Source organism: Eublepharis macularius, chromosome 15, assembly GCF_028583425.1.
Source record: "Eublepharis macularius isolate TG4126 chromosome 15, MPM_Emac_v1.0, whole genome shotgun sequence".
Taxonomy (NCBI): Eukaryota; Metazoa; Chordata; class Lepidosauria; order Squamata; family Eublepharidae; genus Eublepharis; species Eublepharis macularius.
The window spans coordinates 152810-171452 of NC_072804.1; positions in this window are offsets into that span (position 1 = coordinate 152810).

Sequence of the window (18643 nt, forward strand, 5' to 3'; positions counted from 1 at the left end):
TGGCTTTCCAGGAAAGCTTACCTTTGCCCTTCAGTTTTATCCCGAAAGCGGGATAGGAAGACGCCTTGGGTAATCTTCCATAGAGACTTGCATGGCGTGACTTCCACAATCTTCAAACTGCAGAATTGGGGGTGAGAGGAGAATGACAGTAATAAGCTATTTCCTGCTCTAAAAGTGACTTTTTTCTTCACACAGAGAAAACTCAACACCTCAAGAAGATTCCAAAAGGGCTTTGTGGACATTCCAAGTGAAAGAATGGCTTTGGCAGTGTTCGACTAAAGAAAAAGTCATGAAACAAGCAAACTGCACATGAATCAGGACACCTACACCTCTGTGCAGTCAAGACCTCTGATTTCCACAAAATCATAGAAAACCAGAACTGCTGAAAAAGTTTTTTAGAGGGATAAAATCATAAATGCTGAGCAAAGTGTGAATGAAGAGTAACCATTCTCTCTCAAAAACAAGCACTTTAAGCTCTAAGCAATTGAATACTGGGGCCTCTCATTGCTACATGATGTGAGGATGACCAGGAATGAAAAGGTGTTGCCCCTTCAACAGAGGCTTCATGTGCAGAAATAGTGACGCTTTTCATGTCATAGCGATAAACGTTATTGGGTAAGTTACATTCCCTTGAACCTCTGTATACATGCATTTCTAGGTCACAAAGAGAGACATGTGGCTTTCCAGGAAAGCTTACCTTTGCGCTTGGATATTATTCCTACAGCGGGATTGCAAGACGCCCTGGGTAACTTTTCGTACAGATATGGTTGGTGTGACTGCCTCAATCTTCAAACTGCAGAATTGGGGGTGAGAGGAGGATGAGAGTAATAAGCTATTTCCTGCTCTAAAAGTGACTTTTTTCTTCACACAGAGAAATCTCAACACCTCAAGAAGGTGCCAAAAGGGATTGTGGACTTTGCAAGTCAAAGAATGGCTTTGGCATTATTTGACTAAAGAAAAAGGCATGAAAGAGGCCAACTGCAGATAAACCAGGACATCCACTCCTCTCTGCAATTCAGGCCTCTGATTTCCACAAAATCATAGAAAAGCAGACCTGTTGGTACACTTTGTTTAGAGGAATAAACTCAAAAATGCTGAGCAAAGCCTGAATGAAAAGAAAGTATTCTCTCTCAAAAAGAAGCACTTCATGCTCTGCGCAGTTGAACAATGGGGCCTCTTGTTGCAACAGGATATGAGGTTCTGCGACAGGATATGAGGATAAGCAGGAAGCAAAACCTGTTGCCCCTTCAACAGAGGCTTCATGTGCAGAAATGGTGACGCTTTTCATATCATAGCGATAAACGTTATTGGGTAAGTTACATTCCCTTGAGCCTCTGTACGCATGCATTTCTAGGACACAAAGAGAGACATGTGGCTTTCCAGGAAAGCTTAACTTTGCCCTTGGATATTATTCCCAAAGCGGGATTGCAAGATGCCTCGGGTTATCTTTTGTACAGATATGGGTAGCGTGACTGCCTCAATCTTCAAACTGCAGAATTGGGGGTGAGAGGAGAATGAGAGTAATATGCTATTTCCTGCTCTAAAAGTGAGTTTTTTCTTCACACAGAGAACACTCAACACCTCAAGAAGATACCAAAAGGGCTTTGTGGACACAGTTTTTCAGAGGGATAAAATCATAAATGCTGAGCAAAGTGTGGATAAAGAGTAACTATTCTCTCTCAAAAACAAGCACATTAAGCTCTAAGTAATTGAATAATGGGGCCTCTCGTTGCGACATGATATGAGGATGACCAGGAATGAAAAGGTGTTGCCCCTTCAACAGAGGCTTCATGCGCAGAAATGGTGACGCTTTTCATGTCATGTCAGTAAACGTTACTGGGTAAGTAAGAATCCATTGAGAAGGTGAACACATGCATTTCTAGGTCACAAAGAGAGACATTTGGCTTTCCAGGAAAGCTTACCTTTGCCCTTCAGTTTTATCCCGAAAGCGGGATAGGAAGACGCCTTGGGTAATCTTCCATAGAGACTTGCATGGCGTGACTTCCACAATCTTCAAACTGCAGAATTGGGGGTGAGAGGAGAATGACAGTAATAAGCTATTTCCTGCTCTAAAAGTGACTTTTTTCTTCACACAGAGAAAACTCAACACCTCAAGAAGATTCCAAAAGGGCTTTGTGGACATTCCAAGTGAAAGAATGGCTTTGGCAGTGTTCGACTAAAGAAAAAGTCATGAAACAAGCAAACTGCACATGAATCAGGACACCTACACCTCTGTGCAGTCAAGACCTCTGATTTCCACAAAATCATAGAAAACCAGAACTGCTGAAAAAGTTTTTTAGAGGGATAAAATCATAAATGCTGAGCAAAGTGTGAATGAAGAGTAACCATTCTCTCTCAAAAACAAGCACTTTAAGCTCTAAGCAATTGAATACTGGGGCCTCTCGTTGCTACATGATATGAGGATGACCAGGAATGAAAAGGAGTTGCCCCTTCAACAGAGGCTTCATGTGCAGAAATAGTGACGCTTTTCATGTCATAGCGATAAACGTTATTGGGTAAGTTACATTCCCTTGAACCTCTGTATACATGCATTTCTAGGTCACAAAGAGAGACATGTGGCTTTCCAGGAAAGCTTACCGTTGCGCTTGGATATTATTCCTACAGCGGGATTGCAAGACGCCCTGGGTAACTTTTCGTACAGATATGGTTGGTGTGACTGCCTCAATCTTCAAACTGCAGAATTGGGGGTGAGAGGAGGATGAGAGTAATAAGCTATTTCCTGCTCTAAAAGTGACTTTTTTCTTCACACAGAGAAATCTCAACACCTCAAGAAGGTGCCAAAAGGGATTGTGGACTTTGCAAGTCAAAGAATGGCTTTGGCATTATTTGACTAAAGAAAAAGGCATGAAAGAGGCCAACTGCAGATAAACCAGGACATCCACTCCTCTCTGCAATTCAGGCCTCTGATTTCCACAAAATCATAGAAAAGCAGACCTGTTGATACACTTTGTTTAGAGGAATAAACTCAAAAATGCTGAGCAAAGCCTGAATGAAAAGAAAGTATTCTCTCTCAAAAAGAAGCACTTCATGCTCTGCGCAGTTGAACAATGGGGCCTCTTGTTGCAACAGGATATGAGGTTCTGCGACAGGATATGAGGATAAGCAGGAAGCAAAACCTGTTGCCCCTTCAACAGAGGCTTCATGTGCAGAAATGGTGACGCTTTTCATGTCATAGCTATAAACGTTATTGGGTAAGTTACATTCCCTTGAGCCTCTGTACGCATGCATTTCTAGGACACAAAGAGAGACATGTGGCTTTCCAGGAAAGCTTAACTTTGCCCTTGGATATTATTCCCAAAGCGGGATTGCAAGATGCCTCGGGTTATCTTTTGTACAGATATGGGTAGCGTGACTGCCTCAATCTTCAAACTGCAGAATTGAGGGTGAGAGGAGAATGAGAGTAATATGCTATTTCCTGCTCTAAAAGTGAGTTTTTTCTTCACACAGAGAACACTCAACACCTCAAGAAGATACCAAAAGGGCTTTGTGGACACAGTTTTTCAGAGGGATAAACTCAAAAATGCTGAGCAAAGCCTGAATGAAAAGAAAGTATTCTCTCTCAAAAAGAAGCACTTCATGCTCTGCGCAGTTGAACAATGGGGTCTCTTGTTGCAACAGGATATGAGGATAAGCAGGAAGCAAAACCTGTTGCCCCTTCAACAGAGGCTTCATGTGCCGAAATGGTGACGCTTTTCATGTCATAGCGATAAACGTTATTGGGTAAGTTACATTCCCTTGAGCCTCTGTACGCATGCATTTCTAGGACACAAAGAGAGACATGTGGCTTTCCAGGAAAGCTTAACTTTGCCCTTGGATATTATTCCCAAAGCGGGATTGCAAGATGCCTCGGGTTATCTTTTGTACAGATATGGGTAGCGTGACTGCCTCAATCTTCAAACTGCAGAATTGGGGGTGAGAGGAGAATGAGAGTAATATGCTATTTCCTGCTCTAAAAGTGAGTTTTTTCTTCACACAGAGAACACTCAACACCTCATGAAGATACCAAAAGGGCTTTGTGGACACAGTTTTTCAGAGGGATAAAATCATAAATGCTGAGCAAAGTGTGGATGAAGAGTAACTATTCTCTCTCAAAAACAAGCACATTAAGCTCTAAGTAATTGAATAATGGGGCCTCTCGTTGCGACATGATGTGAGGATGACCAGGAATGAAAAGGTGTTGCCCCTTCAACAGAGGCTTCATGCGCAGAAATGGTGACGCTTTTCATGTCATAGCGTTAAACGTTATTGGGTAAGTTACATTCCCTTGAACCTCTGTATACATGCATTTCTAGGTCACAAAGAGAGACATGTGGCTTTCCAGGAAAGCTTACCTTTGCTCTTGGATATTATTCCTACAGCGGGATTGCAAGACGCCCTGGGTAACTTTTCGTACAGATATGGTTGGTGTGACTGCCTCAATCTTCAAACTGCAGAATTGGGGGTGAGAGGAGGATGAGAGTAATAAGCTATTTCCTGCTCTAAAAGTGACTTTTTTCTTCACACAGAGAAATCTCAACACCTCAAGAAGGTGCCAAAAGGGATTGTGGACTTTGCAAGTCAAAGAATGGCTTTGGCATTATTTGACTAAAGAAAAAGGCATGAAAGAGGCCAACTGCAGATAAACCAGGACATCCACTCCTCTCTGCAATTCAGGCCTCTGATTTCCACAAAATCATAGAAAAGCAGACCTGTTGGTACACTTTGTTTAGAGGAATAAACTCAAAAATGCTGAGCAAAGCCTGAATGAAAAGAAAGTATTCTCTCTCAAAAAGAAGCACTTCATGCTCTGCGCAGTTGAACAATGGGGCCTCTTGTTGCAACAGGATATGAGGTTCTGCGACAGGATATGAGGATAAGCAGGAAGCAAAACCTGTTGCCCCTTCAACAGAGGCTTCATGTGCAGAAATGGTGACGCTTTTCATGTCATAGCGATAAACGTTATTGGGTAAGTTACATTCCCTTGAGCCTCTGTACGCATGCATTTCTAGGACACAAAGAGAGACATGTGGCTTTCCAGGAAAGCTTACCTTTGCCCTTGGATATTATTCCCAAAGCGGGATTGCAAGATGCCTCGGGTTATCTTTTGTACAGATATGGGTAGCGTGACTGCCTCAATCTTCAAACTGCAGAATTGGGGGTGAGAGGAGAATGAGAGTAATATGCTATTTCCTGCTCTAAAAGTGAGTTTTTTCTTCACACAGAGAACACTCAACACCTCATGAAGATACCAAAAGGGCTTTGTGGACACAGTTTTTCAGAGGGATAAAATCATAAATGCTGAGCAAAGTGTGGATGAAGAGTAACTATTCTCTCTCAAAAACAAGCACATTAAGCTCTAAGTAATTGAATAATGGGGCCTCTCGTTGCGACATGATGTGAGGATGACCAGGAATGAAAAGGTGTTGCCCCTTCAACAGAGGCTTCATGCGCAGAAATGGTGACGCTTTTCATGTCATAGCGTTAAACGTTATTGGGTAAGTTACATTCCCTTGAACCTCTGTATACATGCATTTCTAGGTCACAAAGAGAGACATGTGGCTTTCCAGGAAAGCTTACCTTTGCTCTTGGATATTATTCCTACAGCGGGATTGCAAGACGCCCTGGGTAACTTTTCGTACAGATATGGTTGGTGTGACTGCCTCAATCTTCAAACTGCAGAATTGGGGGTGAGAGGAGGATGAGAGTAATAAGCTATTTCCTGCTCTAAAAGTGACTTTTTTCTTCACACAGAGAAATCTCAACACCTCAAGAAGGTGCCAAAAGGGATTGTGGACTTTGCAAGTCAAAGAATGGCTTTGGCATTATTTGACTAAAGAAAAAGGCATGAAAGAGGCCAACTGCAGATAAACCAGGACATCCACTCCTCTCTGCAATTCAGGCCTCTGATTTCCACAAAATCATAGAAAAGCAGACCTGTTGGTACACTTTGTTTAGAGGAATAAACTCAAAAATGCTGAGCAAAGCCTGAATGAAAAGAAAGTATTCTCTCTCAAAAAGAAGCACTTCATGCTCTGCGCAGTTGAACAATGGGGCCTCTTGTTGCAACAGGATATGAGGTTCTGCGACAGGATATGAGGATAAGCAGGAAGCAAAACCTGTTGCCCCTTCAACAGAGGCTTCATGTGCAGAAATGGTGACGCTTTTCATGTCATAGCGATAAACGTTATTGGGTAAGTTACATTCCCTTGAGCCTCTGTACGCATGCATTTCTAGGACACAAAGAGAGACATGTGGCTTTCCAGGAAAGCTTACCTTTGCCCTTGGATATTATTCCCAAAGCGGGATTGCAAGATGCCTCGGGTTATCTTTTGTACAGATATGGGTAGCGTGACTGCCTCAATCTTCAAACTGCAGAATTGGGGGTGAGAGGAGAATGAGAGTAATATGCTATTTCCTGCTCTAAAAGTGAGTTTTTTCTTCACACAGAGAACACTCAACACCTCATGAAGATACCAAAAGGGCTTTGTGGACACAGTTTTTCAGAGGGATAAAATCATAAATGCTGAGCAAAGTGTGGATGAAGAGTAACTATTCTCTCTCAAAAACAAGCACATTAAGCTCTAAGTAATTGAATAATGGGGCCTCTCGTTGCGACATGATGTGAGGATGACCAGGAATGAAAAGGTGTTGCCCCTTCAACAGAGGCTTCATGCGCAGAAATGGTGACGCTTTTCATGTCATAGCGTTAAACGTTATTGGGTAAGTTACATTCCCTTGAACCTCTGTATACATGCATTTCTAGGTCACAAAGAGAGACATGTGGCTTTCCAGGAAAGCTTACCTTTGCTCTTGGATATTATTCCTACAGCGGGATTGCAAGACGCCCTGGGTAACTTTTCGTACAGATATGGTTGGTGTGACTGCCTCAATCTTCAAACTGCAGAATTGGGGGTGAGAGGAGGATGAGAGTAATAAGCTATTTCCTGCTCTAAAAGTGACTTTTTTCTTCACACAGAGAAATCTCTTTTTTTTTTTTTTTTAATTAAGATATTGTATCCTATAGCCGGGGAGGGTTGAGAGTTTTAGTGTATTTTGGATGACTATTTCCCATTCAAGTTATTCATCTGTATTTCCATACCCTTATCCCTCCCGCCCTCCCTTTAGCTACTCATCCTTTCTAGCCAGGGGCACAAGCTTAGGAGCTTCCACCGAACGTCCCGTTGTTGACCCTCCATGACCCATTTTAAATATAAATGCCATTTTTCCTTAATCTTTCCTATTCTTAATTCCCATGACTCATCCTGATTAATTATGGCTATAATGTCTGATTGAATGTATTCAAATAAATAATCCTGCCAGTTTAGTTCCGTCCACTTAGTTTTGTCTTTCCAACCAAATGCTATTACTGCTTTACCGGCTAGCACCATTGCTTTAAATAAGTCCTGTCCTTCTTTTCTGATATCTTTATGACCTAAAGTACTACCTAACATCAATTCTGGGTCTATCTTTGGTCTTATTGCGAAGAACTTATAAAGTTGCTCTGTTACCTTCTCCCAAAAAGCTTTAACTTCTGCACACTCCCACCACATATGGGAGTACCATCCTTTCCCGTTTCTGCAGTGCCAACAGTTTGAACTTAGTCTTGAGAACATATTAGCTAATATAGCCGGGGTTCTATACCACTTCGTGTAGAATTTCAATTCCAGCTCTCTGAATTTATGCACTTTTATCTCCTGTATACCTTTTATAATTCTGTCAACCCTTCTATCCGCTAGACTAATTTCTACGCTCCACTTCCCCTGAAGGAGGGTTCTTGTCCGATCTTTATCAGACATCATCCTTCTATATATCTTGCCTGCTAATCCTCTTTTTGTGTTTATCATCACCTTTAATAACTCCTCCATTGGTTCCCCCGCCGTCAGAGTCCTATTTTCGATTATCTTTTTAAGTCTATTATGTAAACCTATTAGCTTCAACCAATATTGCCTTCCTATTTCATCATGTAATGTTTGTAATGGTTTAAGTGACTGCCCACATAGTATATCTTGCAATCTAGTGTACCCTTTCTGTTTAAGTAATCTCCACCACTTCTCATCTTCCTCCTCCTCATCCAATGCCTCTAATAATACTTGTTTAGATACTCCCTTTAACCATTTCGGTTGCCATTTCCTCCAAATCATTAATGCTGTTTTTCTCGGTCCCGGTTCTAACATACTGTATTTAAACTTTCCTCCTGTAAATACTCCAAATCTTCCAACCCCTTTATTTGCCTCATTCTCGATTCTAACCCATTTTTGTTCACTTCTCTCCCCTATTTCCATTAATGTTTTTATTTGAAATGCTTCATAATAATTTCCCAGTTCTGGGACACCCCATCCCATGTCAGATCTATGAGCATATATGAAATATCTAGAAACCCTACTTTTTTTACTGCCAAAGACCCATTCTTTTATTCTCGCATTCCAACTGTTAATTTTTTGTCTATTGATTTCTAAAGGTATCGTTTGAAACAAATATAATAACTTTGGGGTCCAGAACATTTTCACTATATTAATCCTAGCTGTTATGCTTAATGTCTTCTTGCCCCACCTCCTCATTTCTTTCAATATTGTGTTCCACGTCCGATTATAATTCCTCTCTACCATCTTATTAACATTTTTAACTATATCTATCCCTAAATATCTGAATTTCTTGACCCCTAAACCTATTCCTGTCCATTTATGTATCACTTTCCTTTCTTCCATCCTCACATTAATATACATTATCTCTGATTTTGCCATATTAACTTTTAATCCTGAGTTTAACTCAAAGTCTTCTAATATAATTTTTGTCTCTTTGACTCCTTCTTTCGGATTAGATATAACTATGATCAGGTCATCTGCAAATAAGTTTAATTTAATTTCTTCCTTGCCTATTTGACATCCCTCTATCCTCCCAGAGTTCCTAATGCGTTGAGCTAGTTGTTCTATAGCCATTATGAAGAGGAACGGGGAAAGCGGACATCCTTGCCTAACTCCTCTCTGAATGGAGAATTGTGAGGTATGTTCCCCATTGAGTCTAACTACCGCTGTGCCTTCTCTATATATTTCCTGGAATACTTGTATAATTGATTGACTAATTCCATATTTGGCCATAACTGTCCATAAAAATTGATATGACAGTGTATCAAAAGCTTTATAAACATCTAATTTTAATAAAGCCAGTTTCCTAAATTTACTATGACACAAGACATTGATTAAATTTCTTATTGGGTGTGCAATGTTTCTACCCTCCATAAAACCGTATTGATCCTCTTTTATCACTTTCCGAATAATATTCTTAAGTCTATTTGCCAATATTTTGGCAAAGAGTTTATAATCCTGATTCAGCAGGCTAATCGGTCTATATGAACCCACTTCTTGGGGGTCTCTCTTAGGTTTCAAAATCACCGTTATTTCTGCTTTCCTCCAGGTATCCGGGGCCTTTCCTCCTTTTAGTATATTATTAAATACTTCTTGTAATTCAGGGATCAATACCTCTTTCATTTCCTTATAAAATTCAGCTGAAAAACCATCTAACCCTGGAGATCTACCTGTCTTTAAGCTACCTATCGCCTGCTCAATCTCTTGACACTTTACATCCTCCTCAAGCCTCCTTCGTTCAGTTTCCGTTAACACTGTCCCTATCTCTTCCTCAAATTCCTTCACCTCTTTTTCCTCATATAAACTTTTATAAAATTTCTCAAATGCTCCTTTTATCTCCTCTGGATTCTGTGTCACCTTTTTATTTATCTTAATACTCCTCACCCTTTGTCTCTCCTTTTCCCTTCTCAGGTAATTTGCTAATCTCTTGGCTGAATTAAGTATATTTCTCTGGTATTCGTTTTTTACCATAACCTGCTTTTTCCATAATGCCATGGAGTCAAGAACATCCAGTTTTTTCCGCAGTTCCCTAATTAATTTATGTCTATTGGGGCAAAATTTCTTTATTTGGTCCTCTTGCAACTTACTTAATTCCTGTAGTTTCCCTTCCCTATCGGCATGCCATTTTTTCCTTATCTCCTTTTCTTTCATAATACATTGCCCTCTAATTACCGCCTTAGCCGCATCCCATAGTGTATTTGTCTCCACTGTTCCTCTGTTCTCTTTGAAGTATAGCTTTATTTGATCCGTAATATATCGCTTGTCCTCCTCCCTAGCCATAATCATGTTGTTGTATCTCCATGGTCTTCTAACTTGTTTATGCATTAGTATTATTTCTACACTTACCGGGGCGTGGTCTGAAATCCATGTTGGATGGGTGGTTACTCTTTTTACCTCCCAGGTACTCATTCTATTTATAAGTACATAGTCTAAACATGAGGTGGTTTTATGTCTACTTGAAAAATATGTGGGTTTGGGCACTAGGTTAAGAACTTTGTGTACTTCAGTCAGATCCCATTGTTTCCAATTAATTATGTTATCTTTATTAAAATCCTTATTTAAATCTCCTGCCAAAATTACCTCTCCTTCAGAGAAGCTACGCGCTTTTTTTAATACCTTTAATAAAAAGGTTTTCTGTCCCATATTTGGAGCATATATGTTTATCAATGTTGTTAATCTATTTTCAACCAGGCATTTAACCATTATGAACCTCCCTTCAGCATCTCTTATCACTTCTATTACTCTTATATCATTCCTCTTGTGAGCCAAAATTGCCACACCTCTTGATTTTGATGATCCACGTGCCTCTGCCAAGATCCCCCAATTAGGGTCTCTGAATAAAGGTCTTTTATCTTTCTTTGATTTATGTGTTTCCTGGAGCCATGCTATATCTATATTCTGTTGTTTAAGAAATCTAAGAAGTTTATACCTTTTTAAATCCGAACCCAGACCATTGACGTTCAGTGTCAGCACCTGTAGCGTTTTATCCATTTTCAAACTCAGATTTACCTTCCCTTTGTTCCCCTGGCCCGATATTTAGTTTGATATTCCCCTTTGTATACCCAACTTCCCTTCCCTTCCCCCTCCCTCCCCCTCCCCTTCCCTTGTGTAGAGCCATGAGCTGGGGATGAGTACTCATCCCTTCTCTACACATCTGGGGTAAGCGCACCCTCCACTCCCCGAGTTATATTAATAACCATTTTAATACTATTTTAATTTTGTTTGTATACTTCCCTTAATATGTCTCAGTCTCGAGACAGTCTTGGCCTCTTGTCCTGACGGTTAGATGGACCTTCCTCAGAGTACGGTTGCTGTGGCCGAGGTTGATGCGTTTCATCCATCGGGATTGACTCAGTATTCCTCACATTTACTCCCAAAGTTTCTAATAGGTCCCGTGCCTCTTCAGGGTTCCTCGCACAAAGCCTCCTCCCCTCTTGGTAAATAACCAGGGATGCTGGGTACGCCCAGCTGAATTTAATGTTGCTTTGGTTAAGTTTCTGTGCAAAAGGTTTCATTTGAGTCCTTTGATAAAGCGTTTCTTTGCAAAAATCTTCCTTCACATAAACCCTTCTGCCTTTAAATGTCAGCTCTTTATTTTTCTTGAGTGTTTTGAATATCCTCTGCTGTAACTTCTCCCTCACAAGCTTCATTATCACCGGGCGCGGTTCCCCCCCCATGCTTCTTGTTTGGAGTCTGTGGGCACGTTCAATATCTTCTTCTTCTATTTCCAGCTCCTGTTGTGATAACCATCCCACCAGGGTCCGCTCTAAATCACATGCTTTAACTTCTTCAGAAATACCAAAGAAAATAATGTTCCCCCTCCTATTACGGTCGGATAAGTCTACGTATTGTTTTTTCAATGAATCAATCTCCACTTTGTTCTGTTGCGCAAGAGCCTTGGCTTCCGATGCAATGCCTGCCACCAATTTAACCTCTGAGCCCAAATTTCTCATTTCTGCTGTTAGCTCAGTTAAAGAAGTTTGTATTTTGGTCTGGGAGTCAAGCATTAGTGCTTGAAATTGTGCCAGTTGTTCTGATAAGCCTTTCACAGTAGCCGCCATGTTATCTGTCTCGGCTCGTCCTCCCTTCCCTTTTAAAACTAAACAAGTTCTGTTATCCTCTCACCTATTCTTTTCACCAAGCTTCTTCTTGTTGTGCCAGACGTCTCATAAATCAGTTTCAGCAGTTTCAATCAGCAGTTTACATTCTTTTAAAGCTGTTAACTTGGATGTCCTCGGGAGAGTGGAGACAAGGCGTCCAAACGCTAGCGCGTGCGCATTGCCCTCCCCCACACAGAGAAATCTCAACACCTCAAGAAGGTGCCAAAAGGGATTGTGGACTTTGCAAGTCAAAGAATGGCTTTGGCATTATTTGACTAAAGAAAAAGGCATGAAAGAGGCCAACTGCAGATAAACCAGGACATCCACTCCTCTCTGCAATTCAGGCCTCTGATTTCCACAAAATCATAGAAAAGCAGACCTGTTGGTACACTTTGTTTAGAGGAATAAACTCAAAAATGCTGAGCAAAGCCTGAATGAAAAGAAAGTATTCTCTCTCAAAAAGAAGCACTTCATGCTCTGCGCAGTTGAACAATGGGGCCTCTTGTTGCAACAGGATATGAGGTTCTGCGACAGGATATGAGGATAAGCAGGAAGCAAAACCTGTTGCCCCTTCAACAGAGGCTTCATGTGCAGAAATGGTGACGCTTTTCATGTCATAGCGATAAACGTTATTGGGTAAGTTACATTCCCTTGAGCCTCTGTACGCATGCATTTCTAGGACACAAAGAGAGACATGTGGCTTTCCAGGAAAGCTTACCTTTGCCCTTGGATATTATTCCCAAAGCGGGATTGCAAGATGCCTCGGGTTATCTTTTGTACAGATATGGGTAGCGTGACTGCCTCAATCTTCAAACTGCAGAATTGGGGGTGAGAGGAGAATGAGAGTAATAAGCTATTTCCTGCTCTAAAAGTGAGTTTTTTCTTCACACAGAGAACACTCAACACCTCAAGAAGATACCAAAAGGGCTTTGTGGACACAGTTTTTCAGAGGGATAAAATCATAAATGCTGAGCAAAGTGTGGATGAAGAGTAACTATTCTCTCTCAAAAACAAGCACATTAAGCTCTAAGTAATTGAATAATGGGGCCTCTCGTTGCGACATGATGTGAGGATGACCAGGAATGAAAAGGTGTTGCCCCTTCAACAGAGGCTTCATGCGCAGAAATGGTGACGCTTTTCATGTCATAGCGTTAAACGTTATTGGGTAAGTTACATTCCCTTGAACCTCTGTACGCATGCATTTCTAGGTCACAAAGAGAGACATGTGGCTTTCCAGGAAAGCTTACCTTTGCTCTTGGATATTATTCCTACAGCGGGATTGCAAGACGCCCTGGGTAACTTTTCGTACAGATATGGTTGGTGTGACTGCCTCAATCTTCAAACTGCAGAATTGGGGGTGAGAGGAGGATGAGAGTAATAAGCTATTTCCTGCTCTAAAAGTGACTTTTTTCTTCACACAGAGAAATCTCAACACCTCGAGAAGGTGCCAAAAGGGATTGTGGACTTTGCAAGTCAAAGAATGGCTTTGGCATTATTTGACTAAAGAAAAAGGCATGAAAGAGGCCAACTGCAGATAAACCAGGACATCCACTCCTCTCTGCAATTCAGGCCTCTGATTTCCACAAAATCATAGAAAAGCAGACCTGTTGGTACACTTTGTTTAGAGGAATAAACTCAAAAATGCTGAGCAAAGCCTGAATGAAAAGAAAGTATTCTCTCTCAAAAAGAAGCACTTCATGCTCTGCGCAGTTGAACAATGGGGCCTCTTGTTGCAACAGGATATGAGGTTCTGCGACAGGATATGAGGATAAGCAGGAAGCAAAACCTGTTGCCCCTTCAACAGAGGCTTCATGTGCAGAAATGGTGACGCTTTTCATGTCATAGCGATAAACGTTATTGGGTAAGTTACATTCCCTTGAGCCTCTGTACGCATGCATTTCTAGGACACAAAGAGAGACATGTGGCTTTCCAGGAAAGCTTACCTTTGCCCTTGGATATTATTCCCAAAGCGGGATTGCAAGATGCCTCGGGTTATCTTTTGTACAGATATGGGTAGCGTGACTGCCTCAATCTTCAAACTGCAGAATTGGGGGTGAGAGGAGAATGAGAGTAATAAGCTATTTCCTGCTCTAAAAGTGAGTTTTTTCTTCACACAGAGAACACTCAACACCTCAAGAAGATACCAAAAGGGCTTTGTGGACACAGTTTTTCAGAGGGATAAAATCATAAATGCTGAGCAAAGTGTGGATGAAGAGTAACTATTCTCTCTCAAAAACAAGCACATTAAGCTCTAAGTAATTGAATAATGGGGCCTCTCGTTGCGACATGATGTGAGGATGACCAGGAATGAAAAGGTGTTGCCCCTTCAACAGAGGCTTCATGCGCAGAAATGGTGACGCTTTTCATGTCATAGCGTTAAACGTTATTGGGTAAGTTACATTCCCTTGAACCTCTGTATACATGCATTTCTAGGTCACAAAGAGAGACATGTGGCTTTCCAGGAAAGCTTACCTTTGCTCTTGGATATTATTCCTACAGCGGGATTGCAAGACGCCCTGGGTAACTTTTCGTACAGATATGGTTGGTGTGACTGCCTCAATCTTCAAACTGCAGAATTGGGGGTGAGAGGAGGATGAGAGTAATAAGCTATTTCCTGCTCTAAAAGTGACTTTTTTCTTCACACAGAGAAATCTCAACACCTCGAGAAGGTGCCAAAAGGGATTGTGGACTTTGCAAGTCAAAGAATGGCTTTGGCATTATTTGACTAAAGAAAAAGGCATGAAAGAGGCCAACTGCAGATAAACCAGGACATCCACTCCTCTCTGCAATTCAGGCCTCTGATTTCCACAAAATCATAGAAAAGCAGACCTGTTGGTACACTTTGTTTAGAGGAATAAACTCAAAAATGCTGAGCAAAGCCTGAATGAAAAGAAAGTATTCTCTCTCAAAAAGAAGCACTTCATGCTCTGCGCAGTTGAACAATGGGGCCTCTTGTTGCAACAGGATATGAGGTTCTGCGACAGGATATGAGGATAAGCAGGAAGCAAAACCTGTTGCCCCTTCAACAGAGGCTTCATGTGCAGAAATGGTGACGCTTTTCATGTCATAGCGATAAACGTTATTGGGTAAGTTACATTCCCTTGAGCCTCTGTACGCATGCATTTCTAGGACACAAAGAGAGACATGTGGCTTTCCAGGAAAGCTTAACTTTGCCCTTGGATATTATTCCCAAAGCGGGATTGCAAGATGCCTCGGGTTATCTTTTGTACAGATATGGGTAGCGTGACTGCCTCAATCTTCAAACTGCAGAATTGGGGGTGAGAGGAGAATGAGAGTAATATGCTATTTCCTGCTCTAAAAGTGAGTTTTTTCTTCACACAGAGAACACTCAACACCTCATGAAGATACCAAAAGGGCTTTGTGGACACAGTTTTTCAGAGGGATAAAATCATAAATGCTGAGCAAAGTGTGGATGAAGAGTAACTATTCTCTCTCAAAAACAAGCACATTAAGCTGTAAGTAATTGAATAATGGGGCCTCTCGTTGCGACATGATGTGAGGATGACCAGGAATGAAAAGGTGTTGCCCCTTCAACAGAGGCTTCATGCGCAGAAATGGTGACGCTTTTCATGTCATAGCGTTAAACGTTATTGGGTAAGTTACATTCCCTTGAACCTCTGTATACATGCATTTCTAGGTCACAAAGAGAGACATGTGGCTTTCCAGGAAAGCTTACCTTTGCTCTTGGATATTATTCCTACAGCGGGATTGCAAGACGCCCTGGGTAACTTTTCGTACAGATATGGTTGGTGTGACTGCCTCAATCTTCAAACTGCAGAATTGGGGGTGAGAGGAGGATGAGAGTAATAAGCTATTTCCTGCTCTAAAAGTGACTTTTTTCTTCACACAGAGAAATCTCAACACCTCAAGAAGGTGCCAAAAGGGATTGTGGACTTTGCAAGTCAAAGAATGGCTTTGGCATTATTTGACTAAAGAAAAAGGCATGAAAGAGGCCAACTGCAGATAAACCAGGACATCCACTCCTCTCTGCAATTCAGGCCTCTGATTTCCACAAAATCATAGAAAAGCAGACCTGTTGGTACACTTTTGTTTAGAGGAATAAACTCAAAAATGCTGAGCAAAGCCTGAATGAAAAGAAAGTATTCTCTCTCAAAAAGAAGCACTTCATGCTCTGCGCAGTTGAACAATGGGGCCTCTTGTTGCAACAGGATATGAGGTTCTGCGACAGGATATGAGGATAAGCAGGAAGCAAAACCTGTTGCCCCTTCAACAGAGGCTTCATGTGCAGAAATGGTGACGCATTTTCATGTCATAGCGATAAACGTTATTGGGTAAGTTACATTCCCTTGAGCCTCTGTACGCATGCATTTCTAGGACACAAAGAGAGACATGTGGCTTTCCAGGAAAGCTTACCTTTGCCCTTGGATATTATTCCCAAGCGGGATTGCAAGATGCCTCGGGTTATCTTTTGTACAGATATGGGTAGCGTGACTGCCTCAATCTTCAAACTGCAGAATTGGGGGTGAGAGGAGAATGAGAGTAATAAGCTATTTCCTGCTCTAAAAGTGAGTTTTTTCTTCACACAGAGAACACTCAACACCTCAAGAAGATACCAAAAGGGCTTTGTGGACACAGTTTTTCAGAGGGATAAAATCATAAATGCTGAGCAAAGTGTGGATGAAGAGTAACTATTCTCTCTCAAAAACAAGCACATTAAGCTCTAAGTAATTGAATAATGGGGCCTCTCGTTGCGACATGATGTGAGGATGACCAGGAATGAAAAGGTGTTGCCCCTTCAACAGAGGCTTCATGCGCAGAAATGGTGACGCTTTTCATGTCATAGCGTTAAACGTTATTGGGTAAGTTACATTCCCTTGAACCTCTGTATACATGCATTTCTAGGTCACAAAGAGAGACATGTGGCTTTCCAGGAAAGCTTACCTTTGCTCTTGGATATTATTCCTACAGCGGGATTGCAAGACGCCCTGGGTAACTTTTCGTACAGATATGGTTGGTGTGACTGCCTCAATCTTCAAACTGCAGAATTGGGGGTGAGAGGAGGATGAGAGTAATAAGCTATTTCCTGCTCTAAAAGTGACTTTTTTCTTCACACAGAGAAATCTCAACACCTCAAGAAGGTGCCAAAAGGGATTGTGGACTTTGCAAGTCAAAGAATGGCTTTGGCATTATTTGACTAAAGAAAAAGGCATGAAAGAGGCCAACTGCAGATAAACCAGGACATCCACTCCTCTCTGCAATTCAGGCCTCTGATTTCCACAAAATCATAGAAAAGCAGACCTGTTGGTACACTTTGTTTAGAGGAATAAACTCAAAAATGCTGAGCAAAGCCTGAATGAAAAGAAAGTATTCTCTCTCAAAAAGAAGCACTTCATGCTCTGCGCAGTTGAACAATGGGGCCTCTTGTTGCAACAGGATATGAGGTTCTGCGACAGGATATGAGGATAAGCAGGAAGCAAAACCTGTTGCCCCTTCAACAGAGGCTTCATGTGCAGAAATGGTGACGCTTTTTCATGTCATAGCGATAAACGTTATTGGGTAAGTTACATTCCCTTGAGCCTCTGTACGCATGCATTTCTAGGACACAAGAGAGACATGTGGCTTTCCAGGAAAGCTTACCTTTGCCCTTGGATATTATTCCCAAAGCGGGATTGCAAGATGCCCTCGGGTTATCTTTTGTACAGATATGGGTAGCGTGACTGCCTCATCTTCAAACTGCAGAATTGGGGGTGAGAGGAGAATGAGTAATATTGCTATTTCCTGCTCTAAAAGTGAGTTTTTTCTTCACACAGAGAACACTCAACACCTCATGAAGATACCAAAAGGGCTTTGTGGACACAGTTTTTCAGAGGGATAAAATCATAAATGCTGAGCAAAGTGTGGATGAAGAGTAACTATTCTCTCTCAAAAACAAGCACATTAAGCTCTAAGTAATTGAATAATGGGGCCTCTCGTTGCGACATGATGTGAGGATGACCAGGAATGAAAAGGTGTTGCCCCTTCAACAGAGGCTTCATGCGCAGAAATGGTGACGCTTTTCATGTCATAGCGTTAAACGTTATTGGGTAAGTTACATTCCCTTGAACCTCTGTATACATGCATTTCTAGGTCACAAAGAGAGACATGTGGCTTTCCAGGAAAGCTTACCTTTGCTCTTGGATATTATTCCTACAGCGGGATTGCAAGACGCCCTGGGTAACTTTTCGTACAGATATGGTTGGTGTGACTGCCTCAATCTTCAAACTGCAGAATTGGGGGTGAGAGGAGGATGAGAGTAATAAGCTATTTCCTGCTCTAAAAGTGACTTTTTTCTTCACACAGAGAAATCTCAACACCTCAAGAAGGTGCCAAAAGGGATTGTGGACTTTGCAAGTCAAAGAATGGCTTTGGCATTATTTGACTAAAGAAAAAGGCATGAAAGAGGCCAACTGCAGATAAACCAGGACATCCACTCCTCTCTGCAATTCAGGCCTCTGATTTCCACAAAATCATAGAAAAGCAGACCTGTTGGTACACTTTGTTTAGAGGAATAAACTCAAAAATGCTGAGCAAAGCCTGAATGAAAAGAAAGTATTCTCTCTCAAAAAGAAGCACTTCATGCTCTGCGCAGTTGAACAATGGGGCCTCTTGTTGCAACAGGATATGAGGTTCTGCGACAGGATATGAGGATAAGCAGGAAGC